This window comes from Aquarana catesbeiana, linkage group LG06 (assembly GCF_042186555.1).
Source record: "Aquarana catesbeiana isolate 2022-GZ linkage group LG06, ASM4218655v1, whole genome shotgun sequence".
Taxonomy (NCBI): Eukaryota; Metazoa; Chordata; class Amphibia; order Anura; family Ranidae; genus Aquarana; species Aquarana catesbeiana.
The window spans coordinates 333,641,054-333,661,911 of record NC_133329.1 but is presented as its reverse complement, the minus strand read 5'-3'; the positions used below and the strand labels follow the sequence as shown (position 1 = coordinate 333,661,911).

General features: G+C 44.6%; 1 protein-coding gene across 4 annotated transcripts in view; it reads right to left on the bottom strand.

The window, feature by feature from the left end:
- ATF2 (activating transcription factor 2) overlaps window positions 1-19,955 on the bottom strand; it is a 198,095-nt gene extending 178,140 nt beyond the window's left edge. For 2 of the 4 annotated variants that reach the window (XM_073633852.1, XM_073633856.1), the window contains exons 1-2: window positions 19,593-19,955; window positions 13,606-13,769 (exon numbers count right to left, since the gene is read on the bottom strand). The gene's annotated coding sequence lies outside the window, so the exon portion shown is untranslated. Of the gene's footprint in view, window positions 1-13,605; window positions 13,770-15,907; window positions 16,415-19,592 lie in introns of those variants that run through there. The other 2 variants (XM_073633853.1, XM_073633854.1) reach the window with 2 other exon arrangements.
- Between the last annotated feature and the right edge of the window lie 903 nt (window positions 19,956-20,858).

Genomic DNA, 20,858 nt, shown 5'->3' with positions numbered 1-20,858 from the left:
AAAAGAGGGTGGGACTTTATATGAAACATGAATCCCTGGAGATGTCACGATACAAATGAAAGTGGGCAATACTCGGTATACCAAAGCCATGAACATCAATAATATTGTAAAACAGGTATTTAGCAATCACTGATTTATTGTATAAAGCAGGGCTCGACAAAACCCAGGCGCCAGGTCGCAATGGCGACTGGAAATTGCATCCTGGCGCCTGGGCTACACTGCAGCAGCGGTCTGGATTCCTGCAAAGTGCCTCCCCCACCCCCCCGCAGGTGCGCAGACTTAGGTCGGGCTGGCCAAAATTGAGGCCACGGCTTTGCGGCCTGCTGGAGCGGGATACACGCTCCTTTCTGCGATCCAGCGCCCTCCTCTGGTGGGCGGTGCTGTGATGAGCATGGCGTGCTCTCACTGCCCGCCTACCTCCGACATCATCTTCTCAGTTTGACAGCTGGGGATGAGGTTGCGGGCATGATCAGTCGCCCGTTCCTTACCGCCGTTGTGGACGGGGAGTGCCACCTCAGTGCCCTCTGTCAGTGCCATCTCAGTTCTGCCTGTCAGTGCTGCCCATCAATTCCATTCAGTGCCATCTGTCAGTGCTGCTCATCAGTGCCACCTCAGTGCTGCTCATCAGTGCCACCTGTCAGTACCACCTCAGTGCTGCCCATCAGTGCCATCTCAGTGCACACTGGTGCTGCCCAGTGTCACCTCAGTGTTGCCCATCAGTGCCACCTCAGTGCTGCCCATCAGTGCCACCTGTCAGTGCCACCTCAGTGCTGCCCATTGGTGCCACCTCAGTGCTGCCCATCAGTGCCATCTCAGTGCTCATTGGTGCTGCCCATCAGTGTCACCTCAGTGTTGCCCATCAGTGCCACCTCAGTGCTGCCCATCAGTGCCACCTGTCAGTGCCACCTCAGTGCTGCCCATCAGTGCCACCTCAGTGCTGCCCATCGGTGCCACCTCAGTGCTGCCCATCAGTGCCACCTGTCAGTACCACCTCAGTGCTGCCCATTAGTGCCATCTCAGTGCTCATTGGTGCTGACCATCAGTGTCACCTCAGTGCTGCCCATCAGTGTCACCTCAGTGCCACCTGTCAGTGCTGCCTATCAGTGCTGCCTATCAGTGCCACCTGTCAGTGCTGCCTATCAGTGCCGCCTGTCAGTGCACATTAGTGCTGCCTGTCAGTGCACATTAGTGCTGCCTGTCAGTGCCACCTAAGTGCTGCCTATCAGTGCCACCTGTCAGTTCCCATCAGTGGCACCTCAGTGCTGCCTATTGGTGCCCATCAGTTCCAACCTCAATGCCACCTCATCAGTGCAGCCCATCAGTGCTCATCAGTGCCGCCTATCAGAGCACAACAGTGAAGGAGGAAAAAAAACTTATTTGCAAAATCTTATAACAAACAAAACAAAAGTTGATTTTTTTTTGTAATAATATTTTGGGTTTTTTTTTTTTTTCGCTTGGCATCAGGCATGAGCAATTCTTATTGCCCAATGCCCCAGACATGCAGTTCTGGGCGCTGGGCAGAGGATTTAAAAAACTGGCTCCTAACCTTTTCAGCTGGCTCCTAGATTCTAAGCAAATTTGTCAAGCCCTGGTATAAAGTATATGGCAATAATAGTATTCACAAGGTAAATTAATGGCATAATAAATTCATAATGTAGACCATAATAAAAACCAGATACAAGTAGGATACATAAAATATAACAGTGGTATTGATAGCATAATCCACTAGTGACATAGCAAGTTCATATTATACATATGGTAGAAAAAACACTTTCATTGAAGCGTCTCCCTGGTAAAAAGTGTAACTGTAATTGTTGGTACAGTCCAATTAATAAATATGGCAGTTAATAATAAATAAAAATATGAACGAGAGGGCATCTATTGGCGCGACGCGTTTTGTAGCGACTGCCACTCTTCAGGAGCAAGAATGAGGTAGATGTCTAGGTACTGAAACACATAATTAGTTTGTATAAACTGTACAAAATAATAAATGGATTGTATAGGGAGAGGAGTGGGGAAAAAGGGGAAATATCCCCATTCGCCACGACCACTTACAAGAATGCCAAAGAAGTTGGACGCAGGTATGAAGGGCCTCTTTCAAATTATTAGGGATGGAGACGCCTGGCGTTACATGCCTTGTGCTCTCATATAAAGTCCCATTTAGCTTCTTTAGGTTTTTATTTTCATTTTTGTAAACCTTCATTAGTAACCAAAACAGATAAAAGTAAGCATGACACACAGAGGAACACTAAGTCGAAAGCAGCATGAAACTCTGAAGCCCGGGTCTGCCGACTGCCAACTTAAATGCAAGGGGTCGCGCCCTGCAACCCACAATGAACAAGGAATCCCCAAAAACCAAATGGGGATATCCAGCTCATCATAGGAGGGACCCCCTCCTATGATGGAGGGTGCTCTCACCAACAGTAACATTTAGAAAGTATACAGAAAAAAAAAACGGCATGTTACTCAGGAGGCCTAATATCGTACTTAAAGTTACAATTTTCCATAACCCAGTGCTGCTATCTCTCAGTTGGGGCAGCCCAAGGTAAAAGACCCTCAGGGGATAAAGTAACATAAAATGGGGAGGGGATGGTGGCGGAGCTGGTCAAATTTCAATCCATTTATGGGTAGCTTTACAATTGGTATTCAGTCCAGGGGCAGCCCATCCATTAATAGCGCACGGGTGCCGCCCCCTCTATCGTGCCACCCCCTATATGTAGAATGGATAGATTCATGCATAGCATGAATCTAGGGCTGCAACTAACGATTATTTTCATAATCAATTAGTTGGCCAATTATTGTTTTGATTAATCGGTTAATAACCTTAAAAAAAAAGTGTGGTGTATAATTTAGTTAATAAAAGTTTGAAAAAAGGCAATTTATTCTTAAATATCTCTATGCAGTGGTAAAAATAAATAACCAACTATATGGTCAGAGAGCAAAATCTCTAATCCACTCTGAGAATAACAGACAGAAGAGAGATACAGTATATACTATTAGAGGTTGAATCTGGTAAATATAATCAGACTCAGATCAAATTTTTTTTATATAAATAAAAAAAAAAAAAAAAAAAGTTCTAGACTGTTTTGCAGATTTTCAATTAGAACTGTAATATTACATGCTTTTCTGCAGCTTCTCTATTGAAGTATATTGAACCAAAAAAGCACCGTTTTGCATTGAAAAAAGTCCCTGACCCTTTCCAAATACACAGCAGCTGAAAAAAAGCATAGATGCGAACGTTAAATGAACTGTAGTGCATTTCTGCAAAAAGCACCCAAAAACACATGGGTGGGAACCAGGCCTAAGACATTCAGTAATATAATGGAGTTAAAAAAAAAAAAAATTAAAATTAGCCCTTCGTTTTTTTACTGTGCAACAGTGAAAGTAATATTTACAGTAGAGCTTATTTGCTCTTTTTGTACTATAAAGGGCAATTTTAGCTTTTTTAACCCCATTATGTTACTGGCCGATTAATCGATTATGAAAATAGTAATTGATTAATTTCATAATCGGTTAGTTGTTTCGGCCCTGCATGAATCTACCCATGGCGCCGTGGCCACCCCCTATTCAGGCGTCCGGCCCCTTTTCAGACGCCAGGCGCCTGAATTACAGCGGCGGGGGTGTTTTTTTTTTAAGCACCCGATTAGAACCATAGGCTCTAATAGGCTTCAAAAAAGGTGTGGTGGTCACAGCGCAGAGCATTGCGCTCGGAGCCCACCCAGGTGTGTTAGAAAAGCAAATGAACCGCCTCTCCGCCAATCAGGAAGCGCGGGTCTAATACCAATCACGTGATTGGCTGAAGACAAAGGCGATCCTATTGGATGGCTAGCAGAAGGGAAGAAGAGATGCACCGGAAGCATAGAGGACACAGGAGCCATCACCTGATCCGCTGCCCATCCCACAGCTTGCCGTTGTGACCCGCTGCCTGACCTGCCACCAATATGGGGTATGTACCGGTCAGACAGTGAGCGGGTGGGCGGGGGTCACAGTGAGGCTGCATTTGATGAGCACAGTGGCTGCATTTGATGGGCACAGTGGCTGCACTTGATGGGCGCAGTGAGGCTGCAATTGACGGAATATTTCAGGTTTGTTTTTGCGCCCCCCCCAAAAAATTTTGAGCACCAGCCGCCATTTCTGACATCACTGGGCCGATTTAAAAAAGAAGTTGAAAGTCTTCACACACTAAATTGTGCAAATGTTCACTTCAAGGCTCTGTTCACACTAGCATTTTTCATAAGCTCAAAAAAAGCTAGAAAAAAAAACATTGGATGAAAAATGCTCATAATAGCATTTTAGTAGCTTTTAGAAGCATTTAGGAGCATTTGCATTTTATTAGCATTTTTTGCAGTACATGAACAAAAAAAAGCTCAAAAAAAGCTGCCAGAGGCATTTTAGTAGTATTAGCGCAATAGCGCCTGCAAACCATCCCAGTGTGAAAGGGGCCTAAATCTGTCTCTTAGAATTTACCTCTGGTTAGTAGATCTTGGGGAATGGAATTCAGTAATACATGTAATACATGAAATCAGGTTACACATATTTGCAAATTTTAAATGTCTTACTTGCTAACACCTAAATTATGCTCTTTCAGAAATTTGTTCAGGCTATTTATTATCATGGTATGAAATAAACAGTTTGAAGTTTGCTTAATGCCTGCTGCAAGACTGGTCAATGCTAGAACCAGCAGTCCCACTGGGTCTATATTCCACATCCCTAAAGCGGTACTGATGGCTTCTTTAGAATTTCAAAACAAATGCTTAGAGTGGTTATAAACCCTCACAGACCACTTTTACCTACAGGTAAGCCTAGATTAAGGCTTACCTGTAGGTGCAAGAAATATCTCCTAAACCTACATGGTTTAGGAGATATTTCCAAAAGACAGGCTACGATGTCTACGGTGCATGTGCCGTATAAAACGGCACACATGTGCACTGAGAGTGCCGTCTCTAACGGCGATCATGCCGTTAGTGACGGCACCAGCGAGCATGTGTGGGAGTGACGTCATCACGGCTCTGGCCAATCACAGCGCTGGAGCCGCAATACCCGGAAAGAAGATGGACGCTTCGTAGAAGAAGGGACAGCGGTGACATCGCAGGCTCCCTTGTCAGGTAAGTGACACATAATGGGCTACTATGCGATGCATAGTAGCCCATTATGCTTTACCTTTGCAGGGAAACAAAGAGGAAGTAAACTCATCAGGGTTTACTTCCTCTTTAATACTCTTAAAATATATTTTGAATGTGTATCTCTTCAAAGAGTAACAAATGCCAGTACATAAAAAAAAACAACAAAAACAAAACAAAGAACTCAAAAGTATAACAACTGCCCAAATTATAACTGTATAATATGGACAACTCACAAAAAAGGAAAGCCAAAAAGCTAGCACTGCACTCTTTTCTGTGATAAACAACTGCATTTATAATTCAAACAACAATAAAATATAATAGAACAAAAAACTTCACCACCACAAAGTAAATATGTTACATGTGATTCCAAAGTAAATAAAACCTAAGCTAACCACGGGTTCCAGGAAAGAAACAGTTTTGATGCGGGAATCCCTCCTGCTAGGTCATTGTCTTCTCCTGAGGGGGGGGGGAGACAAGATAGTGATTATTGCTAGCTATAGCAGCCTCTAGCGATAATCGCAAGATAATCACACAGGCTGGTTGTACCCAAGTTGATCGATTGATCAACATGGTATATTCAGCCTGCCCAATAATGGTTTGATTCTCAGCTGGTACCTGCTGAACCGGCCAAGATTCAAACTGTGTATGGACAGCCTTAGGCAGGCCAGACACAATTAATTTTCTTTTGTTCAACCAGTAGGTTGAACAAAAATAAACAAATTGATTCCCTCATCAACACATTTGAGGTGGATGGGGGAATCCCTCCCGTGGAGCTATTGCACTTTGACATCGGGGAGGCTTCCCCACTGTTGGAATACACTGCTTAGTGCTGCCGGCTATAGCCAGTGGCACTAATGGAGTAAACATTTTTCAACAGGCTGGTTGTATAGAAGTCGATCTCAAAATCAGCTTCTGTACAACCAGCCTGCCCATAGATGGATCAATATTCAGCTGTTCGCTGCTGAACATTCAGTGTCTGCTTGTTTTGTTGAAATCTTCAAACCTTTGCCGCCCCCCCACCAACCACCCCCATAATGGTAATCTTCTATACTATAGCTTCCATCAATGAAAACGTTTCCAGAACGAATTGGACTCCAAAATCAATTTGTCTTTTGTCTGTTGAAAGACCAGGAAGTGATAATTTTCTGAAACCTGCTGAAGTCTAAGCTGTACTATGACCTCGGCCTTGCTCTTGGCAAAAGATTTATGTCACTGCTGGGAGGCCAAAATGAAGAGTTTGAAACTGCCATTGAGTCAGTCCCTCCTCATCTAAGCAACGCTTTCAAAAGAGGAACTAAGGGCATAGATTAAACCTTCCCAAAACAGTTACGATCAAAAAAGCGGCTTCCTTATCCGTAAGGAATGGGAAAGCTTTGTTCTATTTTAGGATACTTTTCTTGGCCCCCAACTGCAAGGTAAACCAACACTAGAACCTTTTCCAGTTCTATAGCATCAGTGTCTTTAATGGTAACTTGCTTTTTCTGCCGGTTTACCAATACAGGGTAAACTCACCAGACAAGAGGACATACAGATAGGAGGAAAAGAACATAAGGTGTTAATAAGCTTACTGCATGATGTACCCTGCCCAGTGCAAGTAAAAGGAACATGCCACACTGGGACTCCATGAGTTGCAGGAGCTGCTAACTTGCCAGCAGGAGTGGTCGCCTCATCCCTTGCTTGCCCACTGTTGTCCAATGTGAGGGCAGAAGTGATGAGGGAAATGCCTTTGCACCATCTTCCTTTGTGGAGGCCGCATTGCCCAGGGAGACAGGAAAGCATGTTGGAACACGATGGAGGCATGATTGGGTGCCCCCTAGGAAAAAGGATGTCCAAACCGCTGCACATGCTCCTGAAACTAGGAACAATAGGCAGCCGGGTCCATAGCTACAGCATGCTCCTACAGCCCCCAGCCATCACTAAAGTTATTCTTGAACCCCGCTAAGGAGCAAAGAACAGCCAACCCTCAGCCTGTATTCAGCTCCCAGGTAGGGTATCATGCCAGGCTGAGTTATTTCCACAACTCTTCAGGGGACAAGAAGAAAGGAATTAAACAAATATAGGGAAAACCCTCCAGAGAAGCTAGTTGGATTCCTAGCCAGTTTCACCCTGGTTAGGATCCCGCTCTTGGAAGGGGACAGGTGAAAGATCACACATCCCGTCAGAAGAAAAAAAAAAAAAATAACAAAACCTTTGGTTGTGTCCTGGATGACTGGAAACTTCATGTGAACTGTTGCAGGTGTTGTCCAAGAGGGAATTGCGGGTTCCTAAAAATAGGGGCCACCGGGGTATGGGGTGCTTTCAGGAGGATATATTTTACACACCGCATCCCAGAGACTCCGGGAATATGAGAGGGAGGGACTTAGAATAGCTCTACGTTCCTTAGAGGAGATCCAGAGCAGAAGGTCAATGGGGAGTGAGGTACTAGCTTGTGCTTCCAATTTTACCCAATCAGGTTGGTAGGTCATGGAAAAGATCTGGTATAGTTGCAACAATGGCCCTAGTGCCCTGTTGGCGGCCAAACTGCCTTGGCGCTGAGACATTTGAGGAAGCAGTCCCTGAAGTTTTAAAATGAAGGATGCCTGGTACTTTTCTTCACAAGAAGTAGAGAACTCTTCGCCCCGCAAATCTTTTGGATACATGCATCCAAATGATCACCAAATAAATGTTCAATATGAAAGGGGAAACCTGCCAATAACTTTTCACAAGGAAGCTCGGCTGACCAGTTCTTAAGCCAAAAAAGTCTGTGCATATGTACAGACAAGAGAGCCAAACGAGAAACCTGCTGTATTGAATCCTTTCAAGGTGTCAACAGCAAAACACAGTGCTCAAGGAATATCTGTCTTATTTTCAGGTAGATCATCCTCCTGGTTAGGCCTATCAGGCCGTTTGACCTGATCCTTTACGGACTGGCAGATACCAATTGCTGCAACAGCTGCACAGCTGAACTGGCTAAAGAAAAGGAAGCCTTTAATAATAACTCCAATTCCTTGCCAACAGGGTCTTTCAAGCCCTGTGCGTTATCTACCGGACAAGTTAAGTTCTTGTTAGAGGAAGAGACTGCTGCATCTATGGCTGGCATGCTCCCTTTTTTAACAAATTTTTCATCCATGGGATATAAAAAAGGGGAAAACTTCTTAAGAGGAACAAAATCCTGTCAGGATGTAACCAATCAGCATACACCGCCTGTTCCAGCAGCGGGTGTAGGGGGAAAGCCTGTGCAGCCTGAAGAGACCTCAGGGATCCCAAGAGGACCAGGGGGGCTCAGTCACCTCTGCAAGAGGCAATTGAAGGCAAAACAAACCATTTTGGTCTGAGTCAGGATGAAAAGCCTCTGCGACTGAGAGGCAGACATCAACTGGATATCTTCTTGTCCAGATTGTTCAGAAGCAGACTCATCCACCTGGCCCTCCACAGAATCCTGAGCTTTTAGCTCTTCCCCATTCTCAACCCATTCCTGTTCCAAACTACGAGGCTCCAGAGAGGGGGATCTGTCACGCTTCTTGCCACCGTGCCATCCTGTGCTCTAACCCGGCTAGAGCCGAGAACAGTTCATCCTTGGTGATAAAAGGGTGAAGCAGCAGCATTGACTATAGGCACAATACCAGATAGGCGCAGCGGCTCAGATTGCCCGGAAGCCTCTGGTCCTTCAGGGGATACAACACAAGGGATAAGACTAGGTTCATCAGGAACTACTGACGTCCCACTCCGTTTTTTTGAAGACATTTACTAGCCACAAAAAAGTGTACTTGGGTGTGGTATTTAAAACACCTTAGAAGGGAGATCCTTTAATAGGGCTCACCAATTCCCTATGCAACAATCCTGCAAAGCACCTTAGCCTGCCAAGCAACACTTGGTAACTCACATGAACCGGGTAAGGAGAAATGAGCCACTGCAAGTGCCTGTTCAGAGTCTGCTCTGTGTCCCACAGCTGCCTTCTGGAAGCAGCGCAAGCTTGGCATATACAGCTTAAAAAAGCTGGCTGTGTGCCGGAACGTTCTGTGCATGCATGCACATGTATGTGCGTGGTCCCGGCAAACCGGTGTGGCTATATTCGCGTATGACACAAATCTTCATGCACCCAGGTAAAGGCTACTGCGCATGTGCGGTGAAGCAGTGTGCGCCATGGCCGCCAAACTGCGAAGTCCAGGGGCGCTTCTGCGAATGCACGTGCGCCATGGCTGCCAAAACAAAACCACTGCTGAGCACAGCGGCACTCTTGCAAAAGCATGTGCGCCATGGTGTACCAAGCAGAAATGGTGCACCGTCGTGCTCCATCATACAGGTAAAAAACAGCCAGACACAAGCAAAAAAAAGGTACACTTTGCAAAGACCCACAGCGAGCCCAAAACTCCCCCATATGGTCGCCGCCCACAGGTGTTCAGCCTCTAGCCAGCTTAACTGATTGTTACAATCACTGGGACACCCCACAATAATAAGTAAAGGGGTTTCAATTACCCGTCCAGGCGCAGGGCAGCTTAGAAACTAAGAGCCCAAACTTCACCCATCACGGTGGGTTCCTGTCACTTGAGGACCTTCAAGGACTGGGTACCCTTTTCTTGTTTAGGGTCCACTCCCTTGGACCTATACAGCACCCTGCAGGAATGCCTTAGCGCTGTGTTGTCCAGGATTCCACTTTGCAAGGTCCAGCGCCCGGAGGCCGCATTACAGGCAAAACCTTGCAGGATCTTGAGTCTTCTTTGTGAGGCTCGGATACCATTTACCTAAGCATATAAAGCCTGTGACAAATGGATCCGATCTGTCAATCCCTTAATTCATTTAAGAACCGTTTGTGGGACTAGAGACCTGGAGCTCAGAGAGCTCAAACAAACCATGCCATTCACCTTGCAGACACTGGTGGGTGGGGTTATATAGGGGATCACTTCCTGTCTAAAGACCTTTGGTCTACCAGTGTCCATTCACCTGGAGATGAAGTATAACTAGCAGGTAATGAATATTAGCCTGACTCAGTGTCCCATGATGTATGAAAAAGAAATCAAGCTCTTTGGCATCAACTCAACTCTCCGTGTTTGAAGGAGGAGGAATGCTGCCTATGACCCCAAGAACACCATCCCCACCATCAAACATGAAGGTGGAAACATTATGCTTTGGGGTTGTTTTTCTGCTAAGGGGACAGGGCAACTTCACTGCATCAAAAGGGGCAATGGACGGGCCCATGTACCATCAAATCTTAGGCGAGAGCCTCCTTTCCTCAGCCAGAGCCTTGAAAATGTGTCGTGGATGGGTATTCCAGCATGACAATCACCCAAAACACACAGCCAAGGCAACAAAGGACTGGCTCAAGAAGAAGCACATTAAGGTCCTGGAGTAGCCTAGCTAGTCTTAAGACCTTAATCCTATAGAAAATATGTGGAGGGAGCTGAAGGTTCGAGTTAATAAACGTCAGTCTCGAAACCTTAATGACTTGGAGAGGATCTGCAAAGAGGAATTGGACAAAATCTCTCCTGAGATGTGTGCAAACCTGGTGGCCAACTACAAGAAACGTCTGACCTCTGATTGCCAACAAGGGTTTTGCCACCAAGTACTAAGTCATGTTTTTCGAAGTGGTCAAATACTTATTTTACTCATTAAAATGCAAATCAATTTATAACTTTTTTGAAATGCGTTTTTCTGGATTTTTTTGTTGTTATTCTGTCTCTTACTGTTAAAATAAACCTACCATTAAAATTACAGACTGATCTTTTTTTGTCAATGGGCAAATGTACAAAATCAGCAGGTGATCAAATTTCTTTTTCCCCTCACTGTAAGGGGGCATTCTATTTCTCAATGACCACCAATGTAAAGGGACATTCTACCTCCCAATAAGCCTCAATGTAAGGCAGCAGTCTTCCCTGCACTGACCATAAATGTAAGGGGGCATTTCATTTCCCGTTGACCACCAATGTAAAGAGGCATCCTTCCTCCCAAAGGCCCTCACTGTAAGGAGCTAGGAAAATCCTGGACTGTCGCACTCTGTGAAAAAGCATCTTTATTGAAAAATATGAATAAAATCCCAAAATGCAGACAATTAACAAAAAGTGGACACAACGGGAATCAAATGTCTAACGCGTTTCACATCGAATGATGCTTACTCATAGCTAATTTGATAAAAGACCAAATGTGCATATATAACAGAAAAAGAGGGAAGGGAAAGGGTAAAACACCCAATCCGTCATAGCGGGCAATTAGGTGGACACACCTGCTACACAACTGGAGCTTAGGTGCATCTCATCTTTGGAATTTGCCAGATATTCCTGCAGCTCCTTTAATGTTGCTGTAGGCCTCTTGGCAGCCTCCCTGACCAGTTTTCTTCTCGTCAATTTTGGAGGGACCTCCAGTTCTTGGTAATGTCACTGTTGTACCATATTTTCTCCACTTGTCTGTCTTCACTGTGTTCCATGTATATCTAAAGCCTTGGAAATTCTTTTGTACCCTTCTCCTGACTGATACCTTTCAACAATGAGATCCCTCTGATGCTTTGGAAGCTTTCTGCGGACCATGGCTTTTGCTGTAGGATGCGACTAAGAAAATGTCAGGAAAGACCTACTAGAACAGCTGAACTTTATTTGGGATTAATCAGGCACTTTAAATGATGGCAGGTGTGTACTGACTCCTATCTAACATGAGTTTGAATGTGACTGCTTAATTCTGAACACAGCTACATCCTTAGTTATAAGAGGGTGTGCACACTTATGCAACCACATTATTTTAGTTTTTTATTTTCTCCTTTTTTTTACATCACAGAAACCTGACATTTTAACAGGGGTGTGTAGACTTTTTATATCTATTGTACCAATGCACTGACAACTTAAAGTGGTTGTATACCCCCGATTGTGAGTTTTACCTATAGGTAAGCCTAGAATAAGGCTCACCTATAGGTATTGGAAATATCTCCTAAACGTGCACCGTTTAGGAGATATTTACCTTGTAGTGCGCCGATGATTCCATCGGCGCATGCGCTGTGAAGAAACGGACCTCCGTGCCGTTTCTTCCCAAGCATGTGCATTGACTGGCGGCTCCAGCGAGCATGCACGGGAGTGAGGTCACGTGCCTCCGTGGCCCCGGAAGGGAGGGAGGTGAAGATGGATGCTTCCTGCAGCGGGTACAGCGCGGGCTTTGTTTGCAGGTAAGTGCCACATAATGGGCTAGTATGTGATGCATACTAGCTCATTATGCTTTTACTTTGCAGGCTTTGCTGTAAACATAAAAGGAAGTAAACCCCATCAGGGTTTACTTCCTCTTTAAAGCAGTTGTAACCCGAAAAAAAAAGGATCCTGTTCATTTAAAGCATGAATAACAGCACAGTGCTTGTGCTGTGTAATTTGTCCCTTTCTATAATTTAAGTTACCTGGCTGATGCCCTCCCCTCTGTAAACTGGCTGCTGATCTAGAATACTGTGATCAGTTTACGTGCCTCGGTCAGCCCACTGTCTCTACCCCTCACTCCCTGCCTGTCAGCTAGTCTTAGTGCCGACTTGCTCCCTGCCTCTCCCCTCCTGCTGCTATAATAACTTTTTTTCTGTTCCTAGAATCCCATGTGTTTGATTAAGTTATGTGCCCCAGTGTATGTTCTTTATAAAAAAATACGCAGCTTCATACCTTATTTCAGAGCCCCTCCTCTCCCCTCGGCTGACTTCAGCAGGGGATTCTCAGCGCTGCAGCTGTCAGATCGGGGAAGGAGAGCGGCGGGTGGTCACGTGAGCACAGAACGACGCTCTGAAACGAGTATGAAGCTGCATATTTTTCTTATAAAGCACATACACTGGGGCACATAACTTAATCGAACACAGGGGATTCTAGGAATAAAACAAAGTGGCTTTACAACCACTTTAAAGTAGTTATATAGTAACAGTATACATGTCCATGTTATAAGATCGCTTAGAAGAAAAAAACTGCTCTCAGAACTAAAGTGTAAAAATAGCCACCAACACTTTAAGATTTTGATACAAAATCCTATACAGATAATTCATAAAGAAGTGTAGTGCTCAAGAATAGATATGTAGGCAAATTAAATAAAAACAATTGCTTTTAAATCAAGTGGAAAAAAAAAAACTTGAAAAAAGATAAGTCTATTTAAGAGGAGAAAAACACTCCACACAAGTGAAAAACCATGTGAAGAATTATATACATAAAGTCTGTATGTGATAAGTCCATACAGAATAAAATTCTATTTAAGGAATTCCAGAAATTTAGTAACAAATCTTCCAAAGCAGCTTCTCTGCCAGCAAGTGAAGTGAAATAACCCTCCACCACACAAACGTGCTCTAGTAAATGCACCTTACCAGAATGTTTGACCACCTATAACGGATGACCAAACGAGCTTTGTGTATACTCAAAGTGGTAGGGAATCATCAAACCTCCAGACAACAGCTCTCCATATAAACACTCCAAAAGGAATCCATCCAGGTTAAGAGAAAAGCAAAAAGACTCTCATGGTGTAGTATTTGGTTAAAATCAATTTACTATAAATATTAAAACATACTCACAAGGGCAATATAACAAACGAGAGGTGTATAATATCAAAATACAGACGTCCTAATTCCTTCCTTGTGCTGCGTGTCTAATTTCCAAGCTCCGGCTGGTGTGATTGCGTCACTCTCGTTGGCCCAACCCGACGCGTTTCGTCACCAAGGACGTCATCGGGGAGTGGCTAGAATAACAGGTATAAATAAAGTAAGAAAAACTTAAAAAAAGAAAACTAATGCAGCCATCACATCTAAGAATGAATAAGCTGCAATATAATCAGTTTTTGATTGTAATACTGCTTTAAAACACTGAAAAAAAAAAAAGAGAGAAACATATAGGGGGTAATTCACTATAAGGGTAGAGACTCTTAACCACTTCACTACCCGCCCATAGTCATATGACGTCCACAGATGGGATCTCCCATCCTGGGTGGACGTCATATGACGTCCTGGGATTCCCGGCCGTCTAGGGGGTGCGCGCGCCCGCCGCGTTGCTCGGGACCCAGTGCGTGTGCCCGGCGGCCGCGATGTCCGCCGGGCACCCGTGATTGCCCGTTAACCGGGTCGGCATGTGGATCTGTGTGTGTAAACACACAGATCCACAGCCTGTCAGCTCTGAGGCGAGCGATCTGTGTTCCCAGAACGGAGGAACACTGATCGGTCTCCTCCCCTTGTACGTCCCCTCCCCCTTCAGTTAGAATCATTCCCTAGGAAACATACTTAACCCCTCCCCGCCCCCTAGTGGTTAACCCCTTCACTGCCTGTCACATTTACACAGTAATCAATGCAATTTTATAGCATTGATCGCTGTATAAATGTGAATGGTCCCAAAAATGTGTCAAAAGTGTCCGATGTGTCCACCATAATGTCGCAGTCACGAAAAAAAATCGAGATCGCCGCTAAAAAAATAAATAAATATATATTTTTTAAAAATGCCATAAATCTATCCCGTATTTTGTAGACGCTGTAACTTTTGCGCAAACCAATCAATATACGCTTATTGCGATTTTTTTTACCAAAAATATGTAGAAGAATACGTATCGGCCGAAACTGAGGAAAAAATTTGTTTTTTTAAAAAAAAATTGGGATATTTATTATAGCAAAAAGTAAAAAAATATTGTGTTTTTTTCAAAATTGTCGCTCTTCTTTTGTTTATAGCGCAAAAAAAATAAAAAACGCAGAGGCGATCAAATACCACCAAAAGAAAGCTCTATTTGTGGTGAAAAAAGGACGTCAATTTTTTTTGGGTACAACGTCGCACGACCGCGCAATTGACGTTTAAAGTGCGACAGCGCTGAAAACTAAAAATTGGCCTGGGAAGGATGGGGGTGAAATTGCCCGGTATTGAACCGGTTAACATTGCTCAAATGAAAAAAAAAAATGGAAGCTGTTGTTACTTCAATGAACCAAATCATGTGTTAACAAAAATCCATTTTGTTTTCCTCTGCACATGATTGGTCATTCAAAGCGAACATATCTTCATTTTATTTATTAACAGTCACTTTGCAACTTGAACATCCTGTGCTATATTAGTAAATTCGTCCCCATATGCATTTAATGTGGTTTAGGGTGCAAGGAGCAATGGAGTTCAGCAATCTAAATGAACCATTTTGATGTCCGATTGGGCAACTATGTAAAGCAGAACTTTACCCATAACAACTTGATAACAAAATAACGTTCTTTAGCAAGGAACATACATTCCACATTAATAATTATGCTACCAAAATGAGTGTGTGCTATAAACTGCCCCCAGCATTGCTCCTGTTTCTTCTTGCTGGAGGATAGACCTCCTGAACAGCAGTAAATCATAAAGCAGAACTAAACCCATCAAATTAACTGTTTCAAAAAACAGTATTCCTGGAATGCCAGGTTTGCTAACTGTTACATTTGCTTGTGTCCTCAACCGGATTGTCAAACCATCAAATGGCTGGTGTCATAACTGATCACATGTAAAGCACCATTGCAGTTGCAGATCACACAGAAACAGCTTCCTTTCCTGTAAAGGATAGGATGGCTTAATTCTCCTTTAATTCTGTCACACCACAGAAACATAGTCCAGGTGCTTTTCTGCATATGCATTTTTGACGCCTTTTTGATGAGGTTTTGATGCAGCCCAGTGCATTTTTTTCCCCCTCTTTAATCTTAACATTAAGTAAAGACATGTGGGTTTCGGTGCCTTTAGGTGCATTCTTGATGCATTTTACCATGTTCTAGTACAGTCCAGTGCAGGAAAAATGCAGCATGTTCTATTTTTTTTTTTCTGGAACTGGAACTGCAAGCACTGGTGGGAACTATGCCATTGAAAACCATATAACCTACTTACCATGCATTTTTGATGCAGAGAAAAAAAAACGCACTGGACTGCATGTGTTGCGAACTGGCCCTATGGCTGTCAGTAGATCGGCCTCTACAATTTCAGCAGTGCCTAAACATAGAGAGCAACTGAGCATGTGCAGAGCAGGGTGAGACAGTGTATTACTGGATTTTAAACAATATAGACACTTATTTTTAAATGTTTTACATCAGCTATACCTGCAAAAGGGGCCAACCTGATGTGATCTAGCAGGACTTCATTTTCTGACTAAAGTAACTTTTTAAAGAAGGACTAAACCCATCAATTAAACAATTAAAAAAAAAACAATTACTTTCCTGGAATGGCAGAATTTCTGTCACATTGGCTGTGATCTTAGCCAAACTGTCAACCCATCCAATGACTGATCACATGTGCAGCACCATGGTAGTTGCAGATCAAACAGAAGCTAAGATGACAACTTCCTTGTATGAAAAGGATAGAAGGGTTTAGTTCCTCTTTTTAAAAAGTGCAACTATATTCATTGATATAACCGTTGCATGCAGAAAATGATAACTGTCACAACTTAACTGTCAAGCCATGGAATGATTAGTAGGGAATGTAACTGTCATATTGGTTGTGTTCTCAACCAAACTGTCAAACCATCAAATGACTGGTGTCATAACTGATCACATGTGTAGCATCATGGCAGTTGCAGATCAAATGGAGGCCAAGACAGCAGCTTCCTTGGCTGAAAACAATAGGAAGGTTTAGTTTCACTTTAAGGATAGGGCATTTATTCCCCACCAACAAGTGGTGACCTTTCAGGACGATTTTCAAAAATTAAGTAAGCAGCTACAAAAACTGCAGCGTCTGACTTTTAATAAACAGAAACTTACCTCTCCCACAATTCAGCGCTTTCCTCACTGGCCCTTGGCGACGGCATACTAACGGTGGGCAGCTGGCTGTGACTGCTTGCGGCTTCACAGCCAGCTGCTCATTAAATGATATCTGAATGATCCTGCAGCTTCCTTAGGACATGTGACATGTCCCAGAAGGCTGCAGGGTAAGGAAGGGGGGGGGTGTACTTCCGCTTGGATCGCCGTGGCGATCTGACTATAAGTGGGGGAGTAGGTACCTAACAAAAACAGGTACCCACTCCACCCCGAAAAAAATAAAGTGCCAAATGTTAAGGGGGGGGGGGGGGGGGAGCAGGTAGAGTGGAATTTCCCCTTTGGGGTGAAATTCCGCTTTAATGTCTTTCTATAGTGTGCTGGTGGTATCTTACCGATTGTCATCCTGTCACATGCTTCCCAGGTGGTGACTACAAGTGGCTGTGCTGACACACTGCGCAGGGATTATCCACCATTTTCACTGTCTTAAAGTGGATGCAAACCCTCACATATACCCAGTGAAGTGACTGGCCTCAGATGATACACAGAGATGAAACAAATCCTTCTACATACGTTATACCTGTTTATCTGCAATATTCTCTTCTCTATATCCACTCGAAGGGCTGGTTCACAGCACAAAAATGCACTCCAGATGAGTTTCTGCATGCGCGTTTTTATTGCGGTTTTGGCACATTTCAGTGCATTTTTGATGCATTCCAGATGCTTTTTTCAGGCTGGTTCACACCACAAAAACACACTCCAGATTTGTTCCAGATGCGTTTTTGAATGTGCTTTTTTAACACGTTCCAGTGTGTTTTTGATGCATTCCTGGTGTTTTTTTCTTCTTTTTGGGCTGGGTCACACCACAAATGCACTCCAATTTGTTCAAGATGCGTTTTTACATGCACGTTTTTAAGGCGTTCTAGTGCGTTTGATGTTTACAGATGCTTTTTTCCTGTTTTTTTTTTTTCCACTGTCCGGTGCATATTGTATGTCTTTTTCATGCGTTCTAGTGCATTCTGATGCATTTTTATGCGTTTTACCGCATTCCAGTGCAGGAAAAATGCACCATATTCTACTTTTTTTTTTCTGGAACTGGAATGCCATGGAAATGACTGCACTGGTGTGTGAACTATGCCATTGGGAAACATATAACCTACTGTCCATGTGCTTTTGATGCAGCAAAAAAAAAAATGCACTGGACTGCATGTGGTGTGAACTGGCCCAATGTCCACAATGTATAGCTTGTCTGAGAGTTCAGAAAAAAGGGGGTGGAGAGTTGAAGTTACACTCTTCAGAGCTCAGTGAAGAGAGCTCTGGGGGCTGATTGGAGGGAAGGGGAAGGGGAAGGGGGAAGGGGGAGGGTGAGGGAAAGGGAAGGGGGAGGGGGAGGGAAAGGGAAGGGGGAGGGGGAGGGAAAGGGAAGGGGGAGGGAAGGGGGAGGGAAAGGGAAGGGGGAGGGGGAGGGAAAGGGAAAGGGGGAGGGAAAAGGAAAGGGGGAGGGGGAGGGAAAGGGGGAGGGAAAAGGAAAGGGGGAGGGAAAAGGAAAGGGGGAGGGAAAAGGAAAGGGGGAGGGGGAGGGAAAAGGAAAGGGGGAGGGAAAAGGAAAGGGGGAGGGAAAAGGAAAGGGGAGGGGGAGGGAGAGGGGAGGGGGAGGGAAAAGGAAAGGGGAGGGAAAAGGAAAGGGGGAGGGAAAAGGAAAGGGGGAGGGAAAAGGAAAGGGGGAGGGAAAAGGAAAGGGGGAGGGAAAAGGAAAGGGGGAGGGAAAAGGAAAGGGGGAGGGAAAAGGAAAGGGGGAGGGAAAAGGAAAGGGGGAGGGGGAGGGAAAAGGAAAGGGGGAGGGGGAGGGAAAAGGAAAGGGGGAGGGAAAAGGAAAGGGGGAGGGAGAGGGAAAGGGGGAGGGGGAGGGAAAAGGAAAGGGGGAGGGAAAAGGAAAGGGGGAGGGAAAAGGAAAGGGGGAGGGAAAAGGAAAGGGGAGAAGGGGAGGAAAAAGGAAAGGGGGAGGGAAAAGGAAAGGGGGAGGGAAAAGGAAAGGGGAGGGGGAGGGAGATGGGATGGGACTCCCCCCTCCCACAGCAACAAAGCTGAGGCTGTCAATCAGATGGAGCTCCCTCCTCTGTCACCATTTTTCTCTTGTTGTCCGGAAAACTTGTCAGAAGCGATTCATGCAAAGGAACGAAGCAGCAGACAGAAATGACACTTACTGCTCTTATTTGAGACAAGCACACACTATAGAAGGATATGCTTTGTTCATATTTCATGTCTGAGGTTTACAACCACTTTAATGATTTGGAATGCAGCTGAAAGTCTGCAGGAGATCAGCACTAAGATGTATAAAGGTGGGAATGACGGGCCATTGTTTATAACGGGAGCCGTCATCCAGCTGGGGTCTACAATGTAAACATGAACAGCGGACGCCAGCTGGCATGGCACAAAGCGATAACACTCCGGAGCGCCTGGTTTGGTAAATAATGGCAGTGTGTTAGCGCTAAGTGTGATTTTGGTGTGACGCGGAGTCGTGTAGCTGACATCGGGACGCATGCGCAGAACATTGGCCATGCATTTGCCCCCGCCAGCCTTTCCTGCTACAAAGGTCTGGGAATGGAGAGGAGGACATGATGTATAGGATGAGCTCCTTCATTGCTGACAGCTGGAGGTGTGTGTCTGTCAGGGAACATTCTAGACACAGACAGACAGACAGACAGGGGTTGTTATGGGTGTCAGGGGAGTGTGTGGTCCAGGGGGCTCCAGAGAAGGATGCTGCTGCCTTGGCAACCAGACATGACAGACAGACAGAGCAGCACCTTCCCCTCCATCCAACCTACCTGCCTGAGGAATGGGGACTGCTGTCCTTGCAGGTCCTTCAGCAGCTCCAGCCTGACAATGGTAGTGCCCGTTCCGCCATGTTAGAGGGCAGCGGGCATGCCAGACCCCGTTCTACCGCCGCTCAGCACCCTCCGTGTTTACAAACTTACCCCCCACAAGGGCTGAACCTTGCTCAAGGCCAAATCCCACCAGCTCCTGTCAGGTTATCGCGATATCTCGCTTGACAGCTGGGCGGGGGGAATCTGTTTGCCGTCCGCTGCTCCCGCTGAGGGTGAGTGCTGGCAAAAGGGTGACGTCATCGGAACGGCTACGGGACTGCCAGGAGTGGCAATGGCGGCGTCGGCGCTCAGGTGGGTGGGGGCTTCAGAGGTAGAGTACCGCCTTTCTGGAACCTTTCCCTGCCCACTGACCAACGTCACCGGCTGTAGGGTGGTTGGATTACGTGGTATTGTTATACCAGAATGAGCCCGAGGAAGGAACGGTGTTGGTGTCTATAACAGCCAATCAGATTCTTCCTGTCATTCTGAATTCTATACAGAAAGGTGATGAGCGATCCATAATATGTCTCCGGCTCTCCGCAAAAAAAATGTGGTGATTGGACAACGCTCTATGCATCAAATCATCACATACAGTATAAAGCTTCTTCCAGCCCGTCAATTCTGGCGTTCTTCTCCTAAGTGGAAAAATCATTTTTTTGCTAGAAAATTACTCAGAACCCCCAAACATTAGATATATATCTATATCTTTATAGATATATATTTATATAGATATATATAGATATACATCAATATATATATATATATATATATATAAATTTTTAGCAGAGACCCTATGGAATAAAATGGCGGTTGTTGCAATTTTTTATGTCACCCGGTATTTGCGCAGCAATTTTTCAAACTTCTTTTTTTTTAAATAAAAAAAAAAATTTTTAATGCAATAAAACAATAGATAACCCAATTTTTGGGTAAAATATAAAAGATGATGTTACGCTGAGTAAATAGATACCAAACATGTTACACTTTAAAATTGCGAAATGGTGGCAAACTACAGTACCTAAATATCTCCATAGGTGACACTCACATTTTTTACAGGTTACCAGTTTACAGTTAACAGAGGATATCCAGTGCTAGAGTTATTGCGCTCGCTCTAACGATCGCAGTGATACCTGCGTATCCGTTCGCTTCTGGGGATGTGGACGCATTAAAAAAAAAAAAAAATTACACTTTCCCTTTAATTTTTTAATAACTTCTTTCCTATTACAAGCA